The 21962-nt window shown below is 49.3% G+C and overlaps 7 pseudogenes; all 7 read right to left on the reverse strand.

Moving 5' to 3' along the window:
• Positions 1-957: 957 nt before the first annotated feature.
• Positions 958-1168, reverse strand: LOC124769335 (annotated as a pseudogene).
• Positions 1169-4395: 3227 nt separating this feature from the next.
• Positions 4396-4606, reverse strand: LOC124769336 (annotated as a pseudogene).
• Positions 4607-7836: 3230 nt separating this feature from the next.
• LOC124769535 lies at positions 7837-8047 on the reverse strand (annotated as a pseudogene).
• A 3228-nt stretch (positions 8048-11275) lies between these two features.
• On the reverse strand, positions 11276-11486 carry LOC124769337 (annotated as a pseudogene).
• Positions 11487-14714: 3228 nt separating this feature from the next.
• On the reverse strand, positions 14715-14925 carry LOC124769339 (annotated as a pseudogene).
• Positions 14926-18155: 3230 nt separating this feature from the next.
• Positions 18156-18366, reverse strand: LOC124769340 (annotated as a pseudogene).
• Positions 18367-21594: 3228 nt separating this feature from the next.
• Positions 21595-21805, reverse strand: LOC124769341 (annotated as a pseudogene).
• Between the last annotated feature and the right edge of the window lie 157 nt (positions 21806-21962).

Genomic DNA, 21962 nt, shown 5'->3' on the forward strand with positions numbered 1-21962 from the left:
CACCAACTTATAATCAGTGTTAAGAACACGTCCTTAGCCCGACAGTGACCTGTGACCTTTGGATTAAGGACAATACGTACAGCTAGAAAATCGGCGGGTAGCTCGCAACCAGCAAACATCTCCTCGCACGTTTTGCAGAAGCGGTCTCCTAACAGGCCGGAAAACCTAGCACTTCGATTAGTGCTGGAATGGCACAATCGAAGGGCGGTATCCTTGCGGAGTACCGCCAGAGATGAAAAACCGCAGTGTCAGGGCCTAAATGCTTGCAGCGTGTGCGCTCCACATGTGGGAGTGACACACGGTGGTGCGGGCCGATATGGCAACAGGCGACCGTCGAAAACATCGCAAAGGCAAGTGCCGGAAGGAACGACCAAATACGAGATCACTCGTCAACATCCCAGTACTACCCTCCATGTCGAGGAGTAAACTGCGACTCCCATTTGAACGCCGCTAGCTGCCAGGGCAGTGGAGAAGCCGTGAGGCCGCCCCACAGCAGCGTCAGGCCGGTGCGAACTATACTGGCGCGAGCTACACCTAGCCGAGTGCTTACATCGTCCACCGCCTACTGCATATGTGTGTGTGCGTGTGTACACACGTATTCAGCGTGCGTGCGGCGGCGACGACGACGACGTTCGCGAGGAGCTAAGGATATAACTCCAAAAAATGTAATTAAAATTATCTGTGCCCGGACCATAAGAGACACTAACGAGGCATCCGAAGGCACTGTCCTGTGCCCCCATAAATTACCAGCCTAGCGTAATGCGGCTGCAAGTGCCGTCCGGCTAAACGCAAAAAAAAAAAAAAAATTCTTAAGATAATCTTAAATTAATGAAAAGAAATCGTGGTGTGTAAGCAACTAACTACTGGGCACATCAACAACTACGACAAGTTTTGCTACCAGCGGAATATCTGATCACTGCAGAAAGTTAACCCATTTCAGGCTGTGTTTTAATTAATTTTAGGTGGGCCGATCCCGGCGGTACTTCAATGCCGGGCCAACCCGCGACAGAGGTGGAGCAAGCCCCTAGCACTCCGTCATAAGCCAAAAATGAGTGTAATATTCTGGTCGTGTGATGCAGGACGTATCAGATATTAAGCTGATAAGACAAATACTACACTTTTTTCCCTCCTACCTCCCCTATAGACCTACCTTTTCCTCTCCAAAAATGCCGCCATCCTCTAGTGTCGACGCAGCACGTAAAGCAGGGTGTTGTTAGTAGCAAGACTTATTGCCATAAACCGAAAATAAAAGCGGAGGCATACTCTGCTATGCCTTGGGGGCGACGACACACTACTCAGAAACACACCTCCCTCTCCAGGTGTGAAGCAAGTGATGATGTTAAAAACTAAATAGAAAGAAATAAATAAAGACAGAAATGAAGGCAAAATAAAAAAAAACAGCGACGGCAGCACACTCAAACGAAACTGGCGAGATAATCCCATCGCCCATAGAATTAACGAAGTAATAATCCTCTAAGATAGATTATGTGTTTTCCAATTTTCCAATAATTTTTCATACAAGGTTCACACAATTTCCGTGTTACCAATTTCCATATTATCAGTATCATAGAACAGTCTACTCTAGTGATGCCCTGAAGGCCAATACCAAATCTGGGGTATGGGTAAGTCAAGGGTAGTTTGAAAGTCTGAGTGACAAAGATCCAGGGGTACACTCAGGCAATTCTTATACGAGGTGCCTTAGTCAGCCCGGAACACCTTTTGATAACCATGAACCATTGCAACTTTAAGAAATCTTGCAAAAGTAATGGTATATTTCCGGTCAGATTCCGCCAGGCGATGCTGGCTCCAAAGGTAGTCCATGAAAGAGACAGCATCGGTGAGGCAAAGGTCATAGATCGTGAAAATGGTGTGGCCCAAGAGCCACACCATTGCGTTACGTCGTGTTCGTTGGTTGGTCTGAATATCAGGGGTAAGGAACCAGTCGATTGACACATAGTCCAGTGTAGTCCCACCGATCAGCGCTAATAGCACACGTGCAAGGTCCCACACTTCTGTGACGTGAGGGCATAAGAGACGATGCTCTCTGGTGTCTACGTCACCACATCGGCCGCAAGCAGCCGAGGGCCATAGGCGGATGGCCGCCAGGCGGTGATTAGTGGGTATTAAATTGTTTACAACGCGATACCATAGCGCTGAAACTTCTGTGGGAAGGGCTGGGTGGTTGATATTAGCCCAAGCTTGGTGCCAGATGACCGACGGTCGTCTGTCCTCCAATTTATGTGGTGTGGGCTGGCCTCGAAGCGCCTAGTAAAGGCGCTTCGATGTGCGTGCCTTGTCGGTGGCCACTGTTAGGACGTAACTTTGATTGAGGTAATAGTCCTTGACTGTCGTCATCCGGAATGGAATATGTGTCAAACATACTGGTGCACGCGCCGCTTGTGGGCGATAACGGTCGAAAAGCACCGCTGTTGTACCACCTGGGTCAATCTCACGCAAAGTGGCGATACTTTGAATCAGGATTGCCGCACATTTGCGGGGAAAGTCAATGAGTCCAAGGCCACTATCGACCTTTGGCAGTGTACAATTCTGCGCATCAACTTTGAATAGTGCATGCCGCCACAATAGGCAATATACTGTTTGTGAGATGGCTCTGCTGGTTTGTTTCGGTAGCGTATGGAGTTGTGCTACATACTATGCCCGTGATAGGATGTATGTACTAATCAGTTGGATTCGTTGATGGAGGTCGAGTCGTCGATCAGTGTGACTCATGCAAAATCCTCTGATGCGCGTGAGAATCCGCCTGCACGTGAGTGTTAACATGCGCTGCGGACAGTCAGTCACCTCAAGACCCAAGATACGTTGTTCCCCTACAATCCGGTTGCATGGGCGTTCGATGGTCAATGATCGTGGCCCTAGTGGCATTAGCACCATTTTGTTGGATTTTAACATGGCACCGGATGCTCGTTCATAAACGTGGAGGACTCGGCGAACCGAATCGATGTCATTGGCGTTTGCTACAAACACACCTACACCATCCGCGTATGCCGCACTGCGGAAGGTGACGCCTGGGAAAGGAACACCTTCGACCATCCGTCCGATGTCACGCAGCATGGGGTCCAGCGCCAAAGCGATAAAATACACTGACAAGGGACAGCCTTGTCGAACTGATCGTCTGATGGGAATTGGTCGTGATCTGCAGCCGTTCACAATGATTCTGGAATTTGCTCCATCCAAGAAGTGCCGGATGACTCTTATGAAGTGCTCCCCGAAACCCTTCCGCGACATAACGGCCAGCAGGTAAGGATGGGAGAAGGCACCGGCGAAATCTAGAGATCAATTGAAGCCGGGGTTCGAGCGTCGGCGGTGGGTGAGTAAGACAGCATCACGGTATATAGAAGCAGCGGTGAAGGTGGTTCGATTCGAAACGCCAGTGTACCTTATTCATTACCTGTTTAAGATGTGAAGCCACACTTCGTGCCACCAACTTATAATCAGTGTTAAGAACACGTCCTTAGCCCGACAGTGAACCGTGACCTTTGGATTAAGGACAATACGTACAGCTAGAAAATCGGCGGGTAGCTCGCAACCAGCAAACATCTCCTCGCACGTTTTGCAGAAGCGGTCTCCTAACAGGCCGGAAAACCTAGCACTTCGATTAGTGCTGGAATGGCACAATCGAAGGGCGGTATCCTTGCGGAGTACCGCCAGAGATGAAAAACCGCAGTGTCAGGGCCTAAATGCTTGCAGCGTGTGCGCTCCACATGTGGGAGTGACACACGGTGGTGCGGGCCGATATGGCAACAGGCGACCGTCGAAAACATCGCAAAGGCAAGTGCCGGAAGGAACGACCAAATACGAGATCACTCGTCAACATCCCAGTACTACCCTCCATGTCGAGGAGTAAACTGCGACTCCCATTTGAACGCCGCTAGCTGCCAGGGCAGTGGAGAAGCCGTGAGGCCGCCCCACAGCAGCGTCAGGCCGGTGCGAGCTATACTGGCGCGAGCTACACCTAGCCGAGTGCTTACATCGTCCACCGCCTACTGCATATGTGTGTGTGCGTGTGTACACACGTATTCAGCGTGCGTGCGGCGGCGACGACGACGACGTTCGCGAGGAGCTAAGGATATAACTCCAAAAAATGTAATTAAAATTATCTGTGCCCGGACAATAAGAGACACTAACGAGGCATCCGAAAGCACTGTCCTGTGCCCCCATAAATTACCAGCCTAGCGTAATGCGGCTGCAAGTGCCGTCCGGCTAAACGCAAAAAAAAAAAAAAATTCTTAAGATAATCTTAAATTAATGAAAAGAAATCGTGGTGTGTAAGCAACTAACTACTGGGCACATCAACAACTACGACAAGTTTTGCTACCAGCGGAATATCTGATCACTGCAGAAAGTTAACCCATTTCAGGCTGTGTTTTAATTAATTTTAGGTGGGCCGATCCCGGCGGTACTTCAATGCCGGGCCAACCCGCGACAGAGGTGGAGCAAGCCCCTAGCACTCCGTCATAAGCCAAAAATGAGTGTAATATTCTGGTCGTGTGATGCAGGACGTATCAGATATTAAGCTGATAAGACAAATACTACACTTTTTTCCCTCCTACCTCCCCTATAGACCTACCTTTTCCTCTCCAAAAATGCCGCCATCCTCTAGTGTCGACGCAGCACGTAAAGCAGGGTGTTGTTAGTAGCAAGACTTATTGCCATAAACCGAAAATAAAAGCGGAGGCATACTCTGCTATGCCTTGGGGGCGACGACACACTACTCAGAAACACACCTCCCTCTCCAGGTGTGAAGCAAGTGATGATGTTAAAAACTAAATAGAAAGAAATAAATAAAGACAGAAATGAAGGCAAAATAAAAAAAAACAGCGACGGCAGCACACTCAAACGAAACTGGCGAGATAATCCCATCGCCCATAGAATTAACGAAGTAATAATCCTCTAAGATAGATTATGTGTTTTCCAATTTTCCAATAATTTTTCATACAAGGTTCACACAATTTCCGTGTTACCAATTTCCATATTATCAGTATCATAGAACAGTCTACTCTAGTGATGCCCTGAAGGCCAATACCAAATCTGGGGTATGGGTAAGTCAAGGGTAGTTTGAAAGTCTGAGTGACAAAGATCCAGGGGTACACTCAGGCAATTCTTATACGAGGTGCCTTAGTCAGCCCGGAACACCTTTTGATAACCATGAACCATTGCAACTTTAAGAAATCTTGCAAAAGTAATGGTATATTTCCGGTCAGATTCCGCCAGGCGATGCTGGCTCCAAAGGTAGTCCATGAAAGAGACAGCATCGGTGAGGCAAAGGTCATAGATCGTGAAAATGGTGTGGCCCAAGAGCCACACCATTGCGTTACGTCGTGTTCGTTGGTTGGTCTGAATATCAGGGGTAAGGAACCAGTCGATTGACACATAGTCCAGTGTAGTCCCACCGATCAGCGCTAATAGCACACGTGCAAGGTCCCACACTTCTGTGACGTGAGGGCATAAGAGACGATGCTCTCTGGTGTCTACGTCACCACATCGGCCGCAAGCAGCCGAGGGCCATAGGCGGATGGCCGCCAGGCGGTGATTAGTGGGTATTAAATTGTTTACAACGCGATACCATAGCGCTGAAACTTCTGTGGGAAGGGCTGGGTGGTTGATATTAGCCCAAGCTTGGTGCCAGATGACCGACGGTCGTCTGTCCTCCAATTTATGTGGTGTGGGCTGGCCTCGAAGCGCCTAGTAAAGGCGCTTCGATGTGCGTGCCTTGTCGGTGGCCACTGTTAGGACGTAACTTTGATTGAGGTAATAGTCCTTGACTGTCGTCATCCGGAATGGAATATGTGTCAAACATACTGGTGCACGCGCCGATTGTGGGCGATAACGGTCGAAAAGCACCGCTGTTGTACCACCTGGGTCAATCTCACGCAAAGTGGCGATACTTTGAATCAGGATTGCCGCACATTTGCGGGGAAAGTCAATGAGTCCAAGGCCACTATCGACCTTTGGCAGTGTACAATTCTGCGCATCAACTTTGAATAGTGCATGCCGCCACAATAGGCAATATACTGTTTGTGAGATGGCTCTGCTGGTTTGTTTCGGTAGCGTATGGAGTTGTGCTACATACTATGCCCGTGATAGGATGTATGTACTAATCAGTTGGATTCGTTGATGGAGGTCGAGTCGTCGATCAGTGTGACTCATGCAAAATCCTCTGATGCGCGTGAGAATCCGCCTGCACGTGAGTGTTAACATGCGCTGCGGACAGTCAGTCACCTCAAGACCCAAGATACGTTGTTCCCCTACAATCCGGTTGCATGGGCGTTCGATGGTCAATGATCGTGGCCCTAGTGGCATTAGCACCATTTTGTTGGATTTTAACATGGCACCGGATGCTCGTTCATAAACGTGGAGGACTCGGCGAACCGAATCGATGTCATTGGCGTTTGCTACAAACACACCTACACCATCCGCGTATGCCGCACTGCGGAAGGTGACGCCTGGGAAAGGAACACCTTCGACCATCCGTCCGATGTCACGCAGCATGGGGTCCAGCGCCAAAGCGATAAAATACACTGACAAGGGACAGCCTTGTCGAACTGATCGTCTGATGGGAATTGGTCGTGATCTGCAGCCGTTCACAATGATTCTGGAATTTGCTCCATCCAAGAAGTGCCGGATGACTCTTATGAAGTGCTCCCCGAAACCCTTCCGCGACATAACGGCCAGCAGGTAAGGATGGGAGAAGGCACCGGCGAAATCTAGAGATCAATTGAAGCCGGGGTTCGAGCGTCGGCGGTGGGTGAGTAAGACAGCATCACGGTATATAGAAGCAGCGGTGAAGGTGGTTCGATTCGAAACGCCAGTGTACCTTATTCATTACCTGTTTAAGATGTGAAGCCACACTTCGTGCCACCAACTTATAATCAGTGTTAAGAACACGTCCTTAGCCCGACAGTGAACCGTGACCTTTGGATTAAGGACAATACGTACAGCTAGAAAATCGGCGGGTAGCTCGCAACCAGCAAACATCTCCTCGCACGTTTTGCAGAAGCGGTCTCCTAACAGGCCGGAAAACCTAGCACTTCGATTAGTGCTGGAATGGCACAATCGAAGGGCGGTATCCTTGCGGAGTACCGCCAGAGATGAAAAACCGCAGTGTCAGGGCCTAAATGCTTGCAGCGTGTGCGCTCCACATGTGGGAGTGACACACGGTGGTGCGGGCCGATATGGCAACAGGCGACCGTCGAAAACATCGCAAAGGCAAGTGCCGGAAGGAACGACCAAATACGAGATCACTCGTCAACATCCCAGTACTACCCTCCATGTCGAGGAGTAAACTGCGACTCCCATTTGAACGCCGCTAGCTGCCAGGGCAGTGGAGAAGCCGTGAGGCCGCCCCACAGCAGCGTCAGGCCGGTGCGAGCTATACTGGCGCGAGCTACACCTAGCCGAGTGCTTACATCGTCCACCGCCTACTGCATATGTGTGTGTGCGTGTGTACACACGTATTCAGCGTGCGTGCGGCGGCGACGACGACGACGTTCGCGAGGAGCTAAGGATATAACTCCAAAAAATGTAATTAAAATTATCTGTGCCCGGACCATAAGAGACACTAACGAGGCATCCGAAAGCACTGTCCTGTGCCCCCATAAATTACCAGCCTAGCGTAATGCGGCTGCAAGTGCCGTCCGGCTAAACGCAAAAAAAAAAAAAAAAAATTCTTAAGATAATCTTAAATTAATGAAAAGAAATCGTGGTGTGTAAGCAACTAACTACTGGGCACATCAACAACTACGACAAGTTTTGCTACCAGCGGAATATCTGATCACTGCAGAAAGTTAACCCATTTCAGGCTGTGTTTTAATTAATTTTAGGTGGGCCGATCCCGGCGGTACTTCAATGCCGGACCAACCCGCGACAGAGGTGGAGCAAGCCCCTAGCACTCCGTCATAAGCCAAAAATGAGTGTAATATTCTGGTCGTGTGATGCAGGACGTATCAGATATTAAGCTGATAAGACAAATACTACACTTTTTTCCCTCCTACCTCCCCTATAGACCTACCTTTTCCTCTCCAAAAATGCCGCCATCCTCTAGTGTCGACGCAGCACGTAAAGCAGGGTGTTGTTAGTAGCAAGACTTATTGCCATAAACCGAAAATAAAAGCGGAGGCATACTCTGCTATGCCTTGGGGGCGACGACACACTACTCAGAAACACACCTCCCTCTCCAGGTGTGAAGCAAGTGATGATGTTAAAAACTAAATAGAAAGAAATAAATAAAGACAGAAATGAAGGCAAAATAAAAAAAAACAGCGACGGCAGCACACTCAAACGAAACTGGCGAGATAATCCCATCGCCCATAGAATTAACGAAGTAATAATCCTCTAAGATAGATTATGTGTTTTCCAATTTTCCAATAATTTTTCATACAAGGTTCACACAATTTCCGTGTTACCAATTTCCATATTATCAGTATCATAGAACAGTCTACTCTAGTGATGCCCTGAAGGCCAATACCAAATCTGGGGTATGGGTAAGTCAAGGGTAGTTTGAAAGTCTGAGTGACAAAGATCCAGGGGTACACTCAGGCAATTCTTATACGAGGTGCCTTAGTCAGCCCGGAACACCTTTTGATAACCATGAACCATTGCAACTTTAAGAAATCTTGCAAAAGTAATGGTATATTTCCGGTCAGATTCCGCCAGGCGATGCTGGCTCCAAAGGTAGTCCATGAAAGAGACAGCATCGGTGAGGCAAAGGTCATAGATCGTGAAAATGGTGTGGCCCAAGAGCCACACCATTGCGTTACGTCGTGTTCGTTGGTTGGTCTGAATATCAGGGGTAAGGAACCAGTCGATTGACACATAGTCCAGTGTAGTCCCACCGATCAGCGCTAATAGCACACGTGCAAGGTCCCACACTTCTGTGACGTGAGGGCATAAGAGACGATGCTCTCTGGTGTCTACGTCACCACATCGGCCGCAAGCAGCCGAGGGCCATAGGCGGATGGCCGCCAGGCGGTGATTAGTGGGTATTAAATTGTTTACAACGCGATACCATAGCGCTGAAACTTCTGTGGGAAGGGCTGGGTGGTTGATATTAGCCCAAGCTTGGTGCCAGATGACCGACGGTCGTCTGTCCTCCAATTTATGTGGTGTGGGCTGGCCTCGAAGCGCCTAGTAAAGGCGCTTCGATGTGCGTGCCTTGTCGGTGGCCACTGTTAGGACGTAACTTTGATTGAGGTAATAGTCCTTGACTGTCGTCATCCGGAATGGAATATGTGTCAAACATACTGGTGCACGCGCCGATTGTGGGCGATAACGGTCGAAAAGCACCGCTGTTGTACCACCTGGGTCAATCTCACGCAAAGTGGCGATACTTTGAATCAGGATTGCCGCACATTTGCGGGGAAAGTCAATGAGTCCAAGGCCACTATCGACCTTTGGCAGTGTACAATTCTGCGCATCAACTTTGAATAGTGCATGCCGCCACAATAGGCAATATACTGTTTGTGAGATGGCTCTGCTGGTTTGTTTCGGTAGCGTATGGAGTTGTGCTACATACTATGCCCGTGATAGGATGTATGTACTAATCAGTTGGATTCGTTGATGGAGGTCGAGTCGTCGATCAGTGTGACTCATGCAAAATCCTCTGATGCGCGTGAGAATCCGCCTGCACGTGAGTGTTAACATGCGCTGCGGACAGTCAGTCACCTCAAGACCCAAGATACGTTGTTCCCCTACAATCCGGTTGCATGGGCGTTCGATGGTCAATGATCGTGGCCCTAGTGGCATTAGCACCATTTTGTTGGATTTTAACATGGCACCGGATGCTCGTTCATAAACGTGGAGGACTCGGCGAACCGAATCGATGTCATTGGCGTTTGCTACAAACACACCTACACCATCCGCGTATGCCGCACTGCGGAAGGTGACGCCTGGGAAAGGAACACCTTCGACCATCCGTCCGATGTCACGCAGCATGGGGTCCAGCGCCAAAGCGATAAAATACACTGACAAGGGACAGCCTTGTCGAACTGATCGTCTGATGGGAATTGGTCGTGATCTGCAGCCGTTCACAATGATTCTGGAATTTGCTCCATCCAAGAAGTGCCGGATGACTCTTATGAAGTGCTCCCCGAAACCCTTCCGCGACATAACGGCCAGCAGGTAAGGATGGGAGAAGGCACCGGCGAAATCTAGAGATCAATTGAAGCCGGGGTTCGAGCGTCGGCGGTGGGTGAGTAAGACAGCATCACGGTATATAGAAGCAGCGGTGAAGGTGGTTCGATTCGAAACGCCAGTGTACCTTATTCATTACCTGTTTAAGATGTGAAGCCACACTTCGTGCCACCAACTTATAATCAGTGTTAAGAACACGTCCTTAGCCCGACAGTGAACCGTGACCTTTGGATTAAGGACAATACGTACAGCTAGAAAATCGGCGGGTAGCTCGCAACCAGCAAACATCTCCTCGCACGTTTTGCAGAAGCGGTCTCCTAACAGGCCGGAAAACCTAGCACTTCGATTAGTGCTGGAATGGCACAATCGAAGGGCGGTATCCTTGCGGAGTACCGCCAGAGATGAAAAACCGCAGTGTCAGGGCCTAAATGCTTGCAGCGTGTGCGCTCCACATGTGGGAGTGACACACGGTGGTGCGGGCCGATATGGCAACAGGCGACCGTCGAAAACATCGCAAAGGCAAGTGCCGGAAGGAACGACCAAATACGAGATCACTCGTCAACATCCCAGTACTACCCTCCATGTCGAGGAGTAAACTGCGACTCCCATTTGAACGCCGCTAGCTGCCAGGGCAGTGGAGAAGCCGTGAGGCCGCCCCACAGCAGCGTCAGGCCGGTGCGAGCTATACTGGCGCGAGCTACACCTAGCCGAGTGCTTACATCGTCCACCGCCTACTGCATATGTGTGTGTGCGTGTGTACACACGTATTCAGCGTGCGTGCGGCGGCGACGACGACGACGTTCGCGAGGAGCTAAGGATATAACTCCAAAAAATGTAATTAAAATTATCTGTGCCCGGACAATAAGAGACACTAACGAGGCATCCGAAAGCACTGTCCTGTGCCCCCATAAATTACCAGCCTAGCGTAATGCGGCTGCAAGTGCCGTCCGGCTAAACGCAAAAAAAAAAAAAAAATTCTTAAGATAATCTTAAATTAATGAAAAGAAATCGTGGTGTGTAAGCAACTAACTACTGGGCACATCAACAACTACGACAAGTTTTGCTACCAGCGGAATATCTGATCACTGCAGAAAGTTAACCCATTTCAGGCTGTGTTTTAATTAATTTTAGGTGGGCCGATCCCGGCGGTACTTCAATGCCGGGCCAACCCGCGACAGAGGTGGAGCAAGCCCCTAGCACTCCGTCATAAGCCAAAAATGAGTGTAATATTCTGGTCGTGTGATGCAGGACGTATCAGATATTAAGCTGATAAGACAAATACTACACTTTTTTCCCTCCTACCTCCCCTATAGACCTACCTTTTCCTCTCCAAAAATGCCGCCATCCTCTAGTGTCGACGCAGCACGTAAAGCAGGGTGTTGTTAGTAGCAAGACTTATTGCCATAAACCGAAAATAAAAGCGGAGGCATACTCTGCTATGCCTTGGGGGCGACGACACACTACTCAGAAACACACCTCCCTCTCCAGGTGTGAAGCAAGTGATGATGTTAAAAACTAAATAGAAAGAAATAAATAAAGACAGAAATGAAGGCAAAATAAAAAAAAACAGCGACGGCAGCACACTCAAACGAAACTGGCGAGATAATCCCATCGCCCATAGAATTAACGAAGTAATAATCCTCTAAGATAGATTATGTGTTTTCCAATTTTCCAATAATTTTTCATACAAGGTTCACACAATTTCCGTGTTACCAATTTCCATATTATCAGTATCATAGAACAGTCTACTCTAGTGATGCCCTGAAGGCCAATACCAAATCTGGGGTATGGGTAAGTCAAGGGTAGTTTGAAAGTCTGAGTGACAAAGATCCAGGGGTACACTCAGGCAATTCTTATACGAGGTGCCTTAGTCAGCCCGGAACACCTTTTGATAACCATGAACCATTGCAACTTTAAGAAATCTTGCAAAAGTAATGGTATATTTCCGGTCAGATTCCGCCAGGCGATGCTGGCTCCAAAGGTAGTCCATGAAAGAGACAGCATCGGTGAGGCAAAGGTCATAGATCGTGAAAATGGTGTGGCCCAAGAGCCACACCATTGCGTTACGTCGTGTTCGTTGGTTGGTCTGAATATCAGGGGTAAGGAACCAGTCGATTGACACATAGTCCAGTGTAGTCCCACCGATCAGCGCTAATAGCACACGTGCAAGGTCCCACACTTCTGTGACGTGAGGGCATAAGAGACGATGCTCTCTGGTGTCTACGTCACCACATCGGCCGCAAGCAGCCGAGGGCCATAGGCGGATGGCCGCCAGGCGGTGATTAGTGGGTATTAAATTGTTTACAACGCGATACCATAGCGCTGAAACTTCTGTGGGAAGGGCTGGGTGGTTGATATTAGCCCAAGCTTGGTGCCAGATGACCGACGGTCGTCTGTCCTCCAATTTATGTGGTGTGGGCTGGCCTCGAAGCGCCTAGTAAAGGCGCTTCGATGTGCGTGCCTTGTCGGTGGCCACTGTTAGGACGTAACTTTGATTGAGGTAATAGTCCTTGACTGTCGTCATCCGGAATGGAATATGTGTCAAACATACTGGTGCACGCGCCGATTGTGGGCGATAACGGTCGAAAAGCACCGCTGTTGTACCACCTGGGTCAATCTCACGCAAAGTGGCGATACTTTGAATCAGGATTGCCGCACATTTGCGGGGAAAGTCAATGAGTCCAAGGCCACTATCGACCTTTGGCAGTGTACAATTCTGCGCATCAACTTTGAATAGTGCATGCCGCCACAATAGGCAATATACTGTTTGTGAGATGGCTCTGCTGGTTTGTTTCGGTAGCGTATGGAGTTGTGCTACATACTATGCCCGTGATAGGATGTATGTACTAATCAGTTGGATTCGTTGATGGAGGTCGAGTCGTCGATCAGTGTGACTCATGCAAAATCCTCTGATGCGCGTGAGAATCCGCCTGCACGTGAGTGTTAACATGCGCTGCGGACAGTCAGTCACCTCAAGACCCAAGATACGTTGTTCCCCTACAATCCGGTTGCATGGGCGTTCGATGGTCAATGATCGTGGCCCTAGTGGCATTAGCACCATTTTGTTGGATTTTAACATGGCACCGGATGCTCGTTCATAAACGTGGAGGACTCGGCGAACCGAATCGATGTCATTGGCGTTTGCTACAAACACACCTACACCATCCGCGTATGCCGCACTGCGGAAGGTGACGCCTGGGAAAGGAACACCTTCGACCATCCGTCCGATGTCACGCAGCATGGGGTCCAGCGCCAAAGCGATAAAATACACTGACAAGGGACAGCCTTGTCGAACTGATCGTCTGATGGGAATTGGTCGTGATCTGCAGCCGTTCACAATGATTCTGGAATTTGCTCCATCCAAGAAGTGCCGGATGACTCTTATGAAGTGCTCCCCGAAACCCTTCCGCGACATAACGGCCAGCAGGTAAGGATGGGAGAAGGCACCGGCGAAATCTAGAGATCAATTGAAGCCGGGGTTCGAGCGTCGGCGGTGGGTGAGTAAGACAGCATCACGGTATATAGAAGCAGCGGTGAAGGTGGTTCGATTCGAAACGCCAGTGTACCTTATTCATTACCTGTTTAAGATGTGAAGCCACACTTCGTGCCACCAACTTATAATCAGTGTTAAGAACACGTCCTTAGCCCGACAGTGAACCGTGACCTTTGGATTAAGGACAATACGTACAGCTAGAAAATCGGCGGGTAGCTCGCAACCAGCAAACATCTCCTCGCACGTTTTGCAGAAGCGGTCTCCTAACAGGCCGGAAAACCTAGCACTTCGATTAGTGCTGGAATGGCACAATCGAAGGGCGGTATCCTTGCGGAGTACCGCCAGAGATGAAAAACCGCAGTGTCAGGGCCTAAATGCTTGCAGCGTGTGCGCTCCACATGTGGGAGTGACACACGGTGGTGCGGGCCGATATGGCAACAGGCGACCGTCGAAAACATCGCAAAGGCAAGTGCCGGAAGGAACGACCAAATACGAGATCACTCGTCAACATCCCAGTACTACCCTCCATGTCGAGGAGTAAACTGCGACTCCCATTTGAACGCCGCTAGCTGCCAGGGCAGTGGAGAAGCCGTGAGGCCGCCCCACAGCAGCGTCAGGCCGGTGCGAGCTATACTGGCGCGAGCTACACCTAGCCGAGTGCTTACATCGTCCACCGCCTACTGCATATGTGTGTGTGCGTGTGTACACACGTATTCAGCGTGCGTGCGGCGGCGACGACGACGACGTTCGCGAGGAGCTAAGGATATAACTCCAAAAAATGTAATTAAAATTATCTGTGCCCGGACAATAAGAGACACTAACGAGGCATCCGAAAGCACTGTCCTGTGCCCCCATAAATTACCAGCCTAGCGTAATGCGGCTGCAAGTGCCGTCCGGCTAAACGCAAAAAAAAAAAAAAAATTCTTAAGATAATCTTAAATTAATGAAAAGAAATCGTGGTGTGTAAGCAACTAACTACTGGGCACATCAACAACTACGACAAGTTTTGCTACCAGCGGAATATCTGATCACTGCAGAAAGTTAACCCATTTCAGGCTGTGTTTTAATTAATTTTAGGTGGGCCGATCCCGGCGGTACTTCAATGCCGGGCCAACCCGCGACAGAGGTGGAGCAAGCCCCTAGCACTCCGTCATAAGCCAAAAATGAGTGTAATATTCTGGTCGTGTGATGCAGGACGTATCAGATATTAAGCTGATAAGACAAATACTACACTTTTTTCCCTCCTACCTCCCCTATAGACCTACCTTTTCCTCTCCAAAAATGCCGCCATCCTCTAGTGTCGACGCAGCACGTAAAGCAGGGTGTTGTTAGTAGCAAGACTTATTGCCATAAACCGAAAATAAAAGCGGAGGCATACTCTGCTATGCCTTGGGGGCGACGACACACTACTCAGAAACACACCTCCCTCTCCAGGTGTGAAGCAAGTGATGATGTTAAAAACTAAATAGAAAGAAATAAATAAAGACAGAAATGAAGGCAAAATAAAAAAAAACAGCGACGGCAGCACACTCAAACGAAACTGGCGAGATAATCCCATCGCCCATAGAATTAACGAAGTAATAATCCTCTAAGATAGATTATGTGTTTTCCAATTTTCCAATAATTTTTCATACAAGGTTCACACAATTTCCGTGTTACCAATTTCCATATTATCAGTATCATAGAACAGTCTACTCTAGTGATGCCCTGAAGGCCAATACCAAATCTGGGGTATGGGTAAGTCAAGGGTAGTTTGAAAGTCTGAGTGACAAAGATCCAGGGGTACACTCAGGCAATTCTTATACGAGGTGCCTTAGTCAGCCCGGAACACCTTTTGATAACCATGAACCATTGCAACTTTAAGAAATCTTGCAAAAGTAATGGTATATTTCCGGTCAGATTCCGCCAGGCGATGCTGGCTCCAAAGGTAGTCCATGAAAGAGACAGCATCGGTGAGGCAAAGGTCATAGATCGTGAAAATGGTGTGGCCCAAGAGCCACACCATTGCGTTACGTCGTGTTCGTTGGTTGGTCTGAATATCAGGGGTAAGGAACCAGTCGATTGACACATAGTCCAGTGTAGTCCCACCGATCAGCGCTAATAGCACACGTGCAAGGTCCCACACTTCTGTGACGTGAGGGCATAAGAGACGATGCTCTCTGGTGTCTACGTCACCACATCGGCCGCAAGCAGCCGAGGGCCATAGGCGGATGGCCGCCAGGCGGTGATTAGTGGGTATTAAATTGTTTACAACGCGATACCATAGCGCTGAAACTTCTGTGGGAAGGGCTGGGTGGTTGATATTAGCCCAAGCTTGGTGCCAGATGACCGACGGTCGTCTGTCCTCCAATTTATGTGGTGTGGGCTGGCCTCGAAGCGCCTAGTAAAGGCGCTTCGATGTGCGTGCCTTGTCGGTGGCCACTGTTAGGACGTAACTTTGATTGAGGTAATAGTCCTTGACTGTCGTCATCCGGAATGGAATATGTGTCAAACATACTGGTGCACGCGCCGATTGTGGGCGATAACGGTCGAAAAGCACCGCTGTTGTACCACCTGGGTCAATCTCACGCAAAGTGGCGATACTTTGAATCAGGATTGCCGCACATTTGCGGGGAAAGTCAATGAGTCCAAGGCCACTATCGACCTTTGGCAGTGTACAATTCTGCGCATCAACTTTGAATAGTGCATGCCGCCACAATAGGCAATATACTGTTTGTGAGATGGCTCTGCTGGTTTGTTTCGGTAGCGTATGGAGTTGTGCTACATACTATGCCCGTGATAGGATGTATGTACTAATCAGTTGGATTCGTTGATGGAGGTCGAGTCGTCGATCAGTGTGACTCATGCAAAATCCTCTGATGCGCGTGAGAATCCGCCTGCACGTGAGTGTTAACATGCGCTGCGGACAGTCAGTCACCTCAAGACCCAAGATACGTTGTTCCCCTACAATCCGGTTGCATGGGCGTTCGATGGTCAATGATCGTGGCCCTAGTGGCATTAGCACCATTTTGTTGGATTTTAACATGGCACCGGATGCTCGTTCATAAACGTGGAGGACTCGGCGAACCGAATCGATGTCATTGGCGTTTGCTACAAACACACCTACACCATCCGCGTATGCCGCACTGCGGAAGGTGACGCCTGGGAAAGGAACACCTTCGACCATCCGTCCGATGTCACGCAGCATGGGGTCCAGCGCCAAAGCGATAAAATACACTGACAAGGGACAGCCTTGTCGAACTGATCGTCTGATGGGAATTGGTCGTGATCTGCAGCCGTTCACAATGATTCTGGAATTTGCTCCATCCAAGAAGTGCCGGATGACTCTTATGAAGTGCTCCCCGAAACCCTTCCGCGACATAACGGCCAGCAGGTAAGGATGGGAGAAGGCACCGGCGAAATCTAGAGATCAATTGAAGCCGGGGTTCGAGCGTCGGCGGTGGGTGAGTAAGACAGCATCACGGTATATAGAAGCAGCGGTGAAGGTGGTTCGATTCGAAACGCCAGTGTACCTTATTCATTACCTGTTTAAGATGTGAAGCCACACTTCGTGCCACCAACTTATAATCAGTGTTAAGAACACGTCCTTAGCCCGACAGTGAACCGTGACCTTTGGATTAAGGACAATACGTACAGCTAGAAAATCGGCGGGTAGCTCGCAACCAGCAAACATCTCCTCGCACGTTTTGCAGAAGCGGTCTCCTAACAGGCCGGAAAACCTAGCACTTCGATTAGTGCTGGAATGGCACAATCGAAGGGCGGTATCCTTGCGGAGTACCGCCAGAGATGAAAAACCGCAGTGTCAGGGCCTAAATGCTTGCAGCGTGTGCGCTCCACATGTGGGAGTGACACACGGTGGTGCGGGCCGATATGGCAACAGGCGACCGTCGAAAACATCGCAAAGGCAAGTGCCGGAAGGAACGACCAAATACGAGATCACTCGTCAACATCCCAGTACTACCCTCCATGTCGAGGAGTAAACTGCGACTCCCATTTGAACGCCGCTAGCTGCCAGGGCAGTGGAGAAGCCGTGAGGCCGCCCCACAGCAGCGTCAGGCCGGTGCGAGCTATACTGGCGCGAGCTACACCTAGCCGAGTGCTTACATCGTCCACCGCCTACTGCATATGTGTGTGTGCGTGTGTACACACGTATTCAGCGTGCGTGCGGCGGCGACGACGACGACGTTCGCGAGGAGCTAAGGATATAACTCCAAAAAATGTAATTAAAATTATCTGTGCCCGGACCATAAGAGACACTAACGAGGCATCCGAAAGCACTGTCCTGTGCCCCCATAAATTACCAGCCTAGCGTAATGCGGCTGCAAGTGCCGTCCGGCTAAACGCAAAAAAAAAAAAAAAAAATTCTTAAGATAATCTTAAATTAATGAAAAGAAATCGTGGTGTGTAAGCAACTAACTACTGGGCACATCAACAACTACGACAAGTTTTGCTACCAGCGGAATATCTGATCACTGCAGAAAGTTAACCCATTTCAGGCTGTGTTTTAATTAATTTTAGGTGGGCCGATCCCGGCGGTACTTCAATGCCGGGCCAACCCGCGACAGAGGTGGAGCAAGCCCCTAGCACTCCGTCATAAGCCAAAAATGAGTGTAATATTCTGGTCGTGTGATGCAGGACGTATCAGATATTAAGCTGATAAGACAAATACTACACTTTTTTCCCTCCTACCTCCCCTATAGACCTACCTTTTCCTCTCCAAAAATGCCGCCATCCTCTAGTGTCGACGCAGCACGTAAAGCAGGGTGTTGTTAGTAGCAAGACTTATTGCCATAAACCGAAAATAAAAGCGGAGGCATACTCTGCTATGCCTTGGGGGCGACGACACACTACTCAGAAACACACCTCCCTCTCCAGGTGTGAAGCAAGTGATGATGTTAAAAACTAAATAGAAAGAAATAAATAAAGACAGAAATGAAGGCAAAATAAAAAAAAACAGCGACGGCAGCACACTCAAACGAAACTGGCGAGATAATCCCATCGCCCATAGAATTAACGAAGTAATAATCCTCTAAGATAGATTATGTGTTTTCCAATTTTCCAATAATTTTTCATACAAGGTTCACACAATTTCCGTGTTACCAATTTCCATATTATCAGTATCATAGAACAGTCTACTCTAGTGATGCCCTGAAGGCCAATACCAAATCTGGGGTATGGGTAAGTCAAGGGTAGTTTGAAAGTCTGAGTGACAAAGATCCAGGGGTACACTCAGGCAATTCTTATACGAGGTGCCTTAGTCAGCCCGGAACACCTTTTGATAACCATGAACCATTGCAACTTTAAGAAATCTTGCAAAAGTAATGGTATATTTCCGGTCAGATTCCGCCAGGCGATGCTGGCTCCAAAGGTAGTCCATGAAAGAGACAGCATCGGTGAGGCAAAGGTCATAGATCGTGAAAATGGTGTGGCCCAAGAGCCACACCATTGCGTTACGTCGTGTTCGTTGGTTGGTCTGAATATCAGGGGTAAGGAACCAGTCGATTGACACATAGTCCAGTGTAGTCCCACCGATCAGCGCTAATAGCACACGTGCAAGGTCCCACACTTCTGTGACGTGAGGGCATAAGAGACGATGCTCTCTGGTGTCTACGTCACCACATCGGCCGCAAGCAGCCGAGGGCCATAGGCGGATGGCCGCCAGGCGGTGATTAGTGGGTATTAAATTGTTTACAACGCGATACCATAGCGCTGAAACTTCTGTGGGAAGGGCTGGGTGGTTGATATTAGCCCAAGCTTGGTGCCAGATGACCGACGGTCGTCTGTCCTCCAATTTATGTGGTGTGGGCTGGCCTCGAAGCGCCTAGTAAAGGCGCTTCGATGTGCGTGCCTTGTCGGTGGCCACTGTTAGGACGTAACTTTGATTGAGGTAATAGTCCTTGACTGTCGTCATCCGGAATGGAATATGTGTCAAACATACTGGTGCACGCGCCGATTGTGGGCGATAACGGTCGAAAAGCACCGCTGTTGTACCACCTGGGTCAATCTCACGCAAAGTGGCGATACTTTGAATCAGGATTGCCGCACATTTGCGGGGAAAGTCAATGAGTCCAAGGCCACTATCGACCTTTGGCAGTGTACAATTCTGCGCATCAACTTTGAATAGTGCATGCCGCCACAATAGGCAATATACTGTTTGTGAGATGGCTCTGCTGGTTTGTTTCGGTAGCGTATGGAGTTGTGCTACATACTATGCCCGTGATAGGATGTATGTACTAATCAGTTGGATTCGTTGATGGAGGTCGAGTCGTCGATCAGTGTGACTCATGCAAAATCCTCTGATGCGCGTGAGAATCCGCCTGCACGTGAGTGTTAACATGCGCTGCGGACAGTCAGTCACCTCAAGACCCAAGATACGTTGTTCCCCTACAATCCGGTTGCATGGGCGTTCGATGGTCAATGATCGTGGCCCTAGTGGCATTAGCACCATTTTGTTGGATTTTAACATGGCACCGGATGCTCGTTCATAAACGTGGAGGACTCGGCGAACCGAATCGATGTCATTGGCGTTTGCTACAAACACACCTACACCATCCGCGTATGCCGCACTGCGGAAGGTGACGCCTGGGAAAGGAACACCTTCGACCATCCGTCCGATGTCACGCAGCATGGGGTCCAGCGCCAAAGCGATAAAATACACTGACAAGGGACAGCCTTGTCGAACTGATCGTCTGATGGGAATTGGTCGTGATCTGCAGCCGTTCACAATGATTCTGGAATTTGCTCCATCCAAGAAGTGCCGGATGACTCTTATGAAGTGCTCCCCGAAACCCTTCCGCGACATAACGGCCAGCAGGTAAGGATGGGAGAAGGCACCGGCGAAATCTAGAGATCAATTGAAGCCGGGGTTCGAGCGTCGGCGGTGGGTGAGTAAGACAGCATCACGGTATATAGAAGCAGCGGTGAAGGTGGTTCGATTCGAAACGCCAGTGTACCTTATTCATTACCTGTTTAAGATGTGAAGCCACACTTCGTGCCACCAACTTATAATCAGTGTTAAGAACACGTCCTTAGCCCGACAGTGAACCGTGACCTTTGGATTAAGGACAATACGTACAGCTAGAAAATCGGCGGGTAGCTCGCAACCAGCAAACATCTCCTCGCACGTTTTGCAGAAGCGGTCTCCTAACAGGCCGGAAAACCTAGCACTTCGATTAGTGCTGGAATGGCACAATCGAAGGGCGGTATCCTTGCGGAGTACCGCCAGAGATGAAAAACCGCAGTGTCAGGGCCTAAATGCTTGCAGCGTGTGCGCTCCACATGTGGGAGTGACACACGGTGGTGCGGGCCGATATGGCAACAGGCGACCGTCGAAAACATCGCAAAGGCAAGTGCCGGAAGGAACGACCAAATACGAGATCACTCGTCAACATCCCAGTACTACCCTCCATGTCGAGGAGTAAACTGCGACTCCCATTTGAACGCCGCTAGCTGCCAGGGCAGTGGAGAAGCCGTGAGGCCGCCCCACAGCAGCGTCAGGCCGGTGCGAGCTATACTGGCGCGAGCTACACCTAGCCGAGTGCTTACATCGTCCACCGCCTACTGCATATGTGTGTGTGCGTGTGTACACACGTATTCAGCGTGCGTGCGGCGGCGACGACGACGACGTTCGCGAGGAGCTAAGGATATAACTCCAAAAAATGTAATTAAAATTATCTGTGCCCGGACCATAAGAGACACTAACGAGGCATCCGAAAGCACTGTCCTGTGCCCCCATAAATTACCAGCCTAGCGTAATGCGGCTGCAAGTGCCGTCCGGCTAAACGCAAAAAAAAAAAAAAAATTCTTAAGATAATCTTAAATTAATGAAAAGAAATCGTGGTGTGTAAGCAACTAACTACTGGGCACATCAACAACTACGACAAGTTTTGCTACCAGCGGAATATCTGATCACTGCAGAAAGTTAACCCATTTCAGGCTGTGTTTTAATTAATTTTAGGTGGGCCGATCCCGGCGGTACTTCAATGCCGGGCCAACCCGCGACAGAGGTGGAGCAAGCCCCTAGCACTCCGTCATAAGCCAAAAATGAGTGTAATATTCTGGTCGTGTGATGCAGGACGTATCAGATATTAAGCTGATAAGACAAATACTACACTTTTTTCCCTCCTACCTCCCCTATAGACCTACCTTTTCCTCTCCAAAAATGCCGCCATCCTCTAGTGTCGACGCAGCACGTAAAGCAGGGTGTTGTTAGTAGCAAGACTTATTGCCATAAACCGAAAATAAAAGCGGAGGCATACTCTGCTATGCCTTGGGGGCGACGACACACTACTCAGAAACACACCTCCCTCTCCAGGTGTGA

This window comes from Schistocerca piceifrons, unplaced genomic scaffold (genome assembly GCF_021461385.2).
Source record: "Schistocerca piceifrons isolate TAMUIC-IGC-003096 unplaced genomic scaffold, iqSchPice1.1 HiC_scaffold_701, whole genome shotgun sequence".
Taxonomy (NCBI): Eukaryota; Metazoa; Arthropoda; class Insecta; order Orthoptera; family Acrididae; genus Schistocerca; species Schistocerca piceifrons.